The following is a 4,929-nucleotide window of genomic DNA, read 5'->3' on the forward strand; positions in this document are numbered from 1 at the left end:
GGCTGGGGTCGGCGCGGGCGGGCCGGCTGTCCCGGCCGGGCGCCCATCCCGCGCTGCGGCTGCGCCCCGGGGGCGGGGGCGGGGCGGGCGCGGCGCGAGGAGCCCGGCTTGCGGGCGCGCGCGCCCTCGCGCCCTCGGGGTCTCGTCGGCTGGGTCCTCGCCGCGAGGCCGGCGGGACTCGAAGCCGGAGCGGGAGCCGCTGGCCCGCGTGCACGCCGCCGGCCCTCCCGGAGCCGTGCGTCCGCGTAGCCCGGAGTCCGCCGGCCCTGCCCGGGTCCGACGGGGCCGCGGCGCTCCAGGTTGGACCTCGGTGAGCCTCTCCGCCCCTGCTTGCACGGGGCAAAGACACGGGGCTCCCCGGGGGGGAAGCGCTCGGCACCGCGGACGCCCCGGGAGAAGGCGCTTTCCGTACGGCCTAGCCCCCTGCGCTCTAGACCTCGTCACTGAAGAATCCTTTCTTGTGACGGGTTCACTTACGGAAGCCTGAAGTTCTGCCTGGTGTGCAGGCCCAAAGCCTGTCGTTCCTCCTCCCCCGGCCCCCCACCCCCCTGAGGGCCTGGACGGGCCTTCCGCTTCCCCACCGTGAGAGCGGATCCCCAGCCCCCCCCACCCTGAGTTACCAGGCCCTGCGGGCGGATTTCCCCCGCGGCCGCTCCTCCCCCCGCGCACATCCTTCAGCCACCCCGGGCTCTGCCCTGACCTCACAGCCCCTCTCCTGGCTCGACCCCCGTCCCAGCTTGTGGTACTCAGTCTTGGTGGTCCCCACTCGGGTCTCTCTTCATGGTAGGCTATGCTCACCCCGCCTTTGAAATTCAGTGTGGCTCCTTGACCTGCTTGACCAATGAGATGTCAGCAGAGGAGACCAGTGTCCACCTGCCTAAGAGGGAGTCCGCACCGCTTGGGACCACCTGCAGACCAGCCTCAAGCACGCAGGGCAGGTCTTAAGCCATCCAGATGGGGGGAGTTACTTTTACCTGAGCAGAACCCAGGTTAGTCCACTGACCTTCTACCCACAGCCCGTGTCCCTGCCTGGCTGACATGTGCGCATATCCCGTCTGGACGTAAACTGAGGCCTCCCAGATTGGGCTCAGCCTCCCTCCCTGGAGCTCCATCCAGCGCTGCCGTCCTGGGCTCAGACGCACGCCTGCTATTTGCCAGTCGCTGTGCTCCCTGAGCCGGTGCCCTATAGGAATTCATCCTGCAGGAGCGAATGTGGAATGTTTTTGAAAAGGGGGGGCAGTGAGGCAGGGTTATGCTTAGAGCCACCGTCCCTGGGACTGCACATCAGAATTCCCCCAAACCCACAGCAGCCTCGGATTGCCCAGTGCAGACTGACCACCCTGCAGTCTGCACCCAGTGCAGACTGACCACCCTCTCCTTCCCAGACCCTCTAAAGGGGGCAGAATTAAAATAAAAAGGTATAACCAACCCCTGCCCAGAGGAAACAGATGAGATTTTTTTTTTAAAGATTTTATTTATTTATTTGAGAGAGAGAATGAGAGACAGCACGAGAGGGAAGAGGGTCAGAGGGAGAAGCAGACCCCTCGCTGAGCAGGGAGCCCGATGCGGGACTCGATCCCGGGACTCCAGGATCATGACCTGAGCCAAAGGCAGTCGCTTAACCGACTGAGCCACCCAGGCGCCCGAGATTTTATTTTTTTTTTTAAGATTTATTTATTTGAGAGAGAGAGAGAGAGAGAATGAGCTGTGGGGAGGGGCAGAGGCAGAGGGAGAAGCAGACGCCCCACTGAGCAGGAAGCCTGACTTGGGGCTCGATCCCAGGACCCAGAGACCATGACCTGAGCCGAAGGCAGATGCCCAACTGACTGAGCTACCCAGGCGCCCCGAGAAAAGACTTTAGAAGGAAAAAACATGTCAGTGGATTCAGAAAGTGGCTGGAAACATTACAGGGACCACTGGCGAGACTGAGGGCTTGTAGGTAACAGGGAGCCCTGGGAGCGGGGCCACAGAGGGGCGGGGAGAGGAGCAGTAGAGCCACAGGGCGACCTCCAGCGAGGACAGCTGGGCACGGACAGTCCTTCTCTGAAAGGACTTGTCTGAGAGGCACCAGGCCCAACAGAAGACAGTGAGGGGACCAGCAGAGATGAGTGGGGACATCTGCACACTGAACTGGGAGCCCCAAATGCCCAAGCAGGCACCCGCCCTGGGGTCAGGACATAAGAAGAACCTCCTCTGGGCACACTGAGCACCTCTCAGAAGACCCCTGGGCCCTAGGATTGTGGGTCCCTCACAGGCCCAAGCAGAAAAGAGCAGGAACCAGCACAGTAGATGGGCCTCCAGCTGGCCTCGGGGCTCAGGGCACAGCTCTGTCCGGGAAACCCCCTGTGCCTGGCCATGGGGCGGGGTCTCAGGAAGCCCAAGGACTGGCTATGCAAGCTGGAGCAGGCCCACAGCAGGGCACGAGACAGAAAAGGTTAGGGCTGCCTCACCCGCAGGCAGACCAGGTCACCTCAGCCACAAAGGTGACCATGGAATTCAGGGGAGGCCGGGAGGGAGCAAGGCTGGAATGGGGGTCAGCTGTGAGTGGAAGGGGGCATTGAGGCCAACAGAGTGTCCCTGGCTACCCTGGCTGCCCACACTGATCAGGAGCATCAGCTAGCTCAGGGCTGGCTGTCCTGTTCCGGTGACAGGAGACAGCCAGTGACTCAGTACCAGGTAAACATGTCTACCACATCAAGCATGCAGGAGCGCACACGGGACCGTGGGCGGTGTATGACCATGGAGCCACTTTATGGGGTGGCTGGGCAGGGTTCTGAGACTTGAGCATATACCAGCAGCCCTCTGAAGGCTGTGGCTGGGGCCTAGGATGCTGGCCCCAAGGTGGGAACAAGCTGGCATGCGAGGACATGGAGCGGCCCGTGTCTCTGGGGGACAGTGAGCACCCCCTGAGACAGGGAATGCAGAATAGCCAGGGGTTGATTTTGCACGAACGTGCACTGGTCTCTAATTTGTCCAAAAAGAGCTGTGCTTCCTGAGGGGGTACCCTTGACATTGAGTCAGGGAAGGTCACATGGCTGGGACCAGCACAGCCTTCAGTTCTCAGGCAGTCTTGTCTTAGGTCACTGTTGTGACATTGACGCTTGCCCGCGTCTTCATGAACAGTCCTCTTATCAAACTGTGCTCAGACTGCCTGACTCCCATGTGCGGTTTCCTGCTCGGGAACGGATACCAGAATGGCCCCGGGAAACAGAAGCTCCGAAGGGATTCTGATCCCGGGGCACTCACCTGTGTGCCCACGTTTAGCCTCGTCCCTGGCAGGAAGTGGAAAATGGGTGCCATCAACATTCTCCCCACGCATCAGTTCCCAGGGCTGCCTGAACAAAGCATCGCAAAGTGGGGGCTGGAAATAGCAGAAATGGATTCTCTCACAGCTCTGGAGGCTGGGCCGTTAGCAGGGCTGGTTCATTCTGGAGGTCCTGAGAGAGAACCCATCCCATCTCCAGGCTTCTGATCGCTCCTGGCGATCCTGGAGTCCCTTGGCTTGCAGAGGCGTCCCTGCCTCGAGACATCACATTTCATGTATGTGTCCTTGTCTTTGCTTCCCTTTTAAAGACATTTGCTGTAAGATTTAGGGCCCACCTTGATGCAGGATGATATCAACTTGAGATCCTTACCTTAATTACAATCCTTAATTGCAAAAGCCCTCTTTCCAAACAAGGTCCTGTTCATAGGTTCTGGGTGGACGTCTCTTTTGGGGGGCCCACCATTAAACCTGCCACAGTCCACTCTTTGGTCCCCCAACATCTATGTCCATGTCGTGTGCAGAATACATCCACTGCGTCCCAGCACCCCCAAAGCCTCAGTACTGCGGTATGAACTCCAGGCCTACAATCCCACCTAAGTGTGATCCGCTCGTGGGCCCCAGTGTCACCATCTGACTCAGGTGCGAGTGAGACTCTGGGTGTGTCCTGTCCCTGCTTCCAGAGTGCACAAGCACAGGACGGACATCCCCATCCCAGAAAGAGAAACTGAAGGAATGAAGGAGTCACTATTCCCAAGGAAATTCATAACCTCGCAGGGAAGCTTCAGTTAAGTTCCGAGGCCCGAGGAGAATCCTGTCACAGGACGCACCACCCTCGGGGCCGTTCTCCTTTCTTCCTGACAGGCCGCACGTCCTTGCTGCTCAGCGGCTCCATCAGCCCCTGTCCTGCTTGTGGAGCTCTGTGCGTCCCGTAGCAGTCCTTCCCTGCGTCCTGAATCTGTTCCTCCCAGTCCCAGCCGGCGGGCTTCTGTTCCAGTGTTCTCAAGGGCCTGGTATGTGTCCCGTCACACAGGAGGGCCCTCCGCGGATCTCTCCCCCACGATCACACCTGTACCCCTGGGCTCTGCTGAGACGGCCAGGTGGGTCCAGAGTTGCTCCGCTAAGCTCTCCAGCAAGTGGCTGCCTTGCTGGCACACCCTTGGCCCTCTGTTTAGAATGTGCTTTTCCGACAGTCCATTTCCCAATTTTTGTATTCTTTGCAATCTGGATGAGCCAAGAACCTCCCAAATCATTAGGGGCTGGTTCATTTCTGCTTAAGAGACCTTCCTCAGGGGCGCCTGGGTGGCTCAGTGGGTCAGGTGTCTGCCTTCAGCTGAGGTCATGATCCCAGGGTCCTGGGTTCAAGTCCCGCATCGGGCTTTTCGCTCAGTGGGGAGTCTGCTTCTCCTTCTGCTGCTTCCCCTGCTCGTGCTCTGTCAAATAAATAAATAAATAAAATCTTTAATAAAGAGAGAGAGCTTCCTCAATTCACCTATTTTCTCTCCATTTTACTCTGAGCAGCAAGAGGAAAGCAACCCACACCTCTAACACTTTGCTTGTAAACCTCCTCAGCCAGCAACCAAGTTCATCATCATGTTCCACCTGACATCAGAACACAATTCAGTCAACTTTTCTACCACTTTATAACTAGGCTCACTTTTCCTCTG

The sequence above is a fragment of the Mirounga leonina genome, unplaced genomic scaffold, assembly GCF_011800145.1.
Source record: "Mirounga leonina isolate KUSES-001 unplaced genomic scaffold, KU_Mleo_1.0 Mir_114, whole genome shotgun sequence".
In the NCBI taxonomy this organism is placed as follows: Eukaryota; Metazoa; Chordata; class Mammalia; order Carnivora; family Phocidae; genus Mirounga; species Mirounga leonina.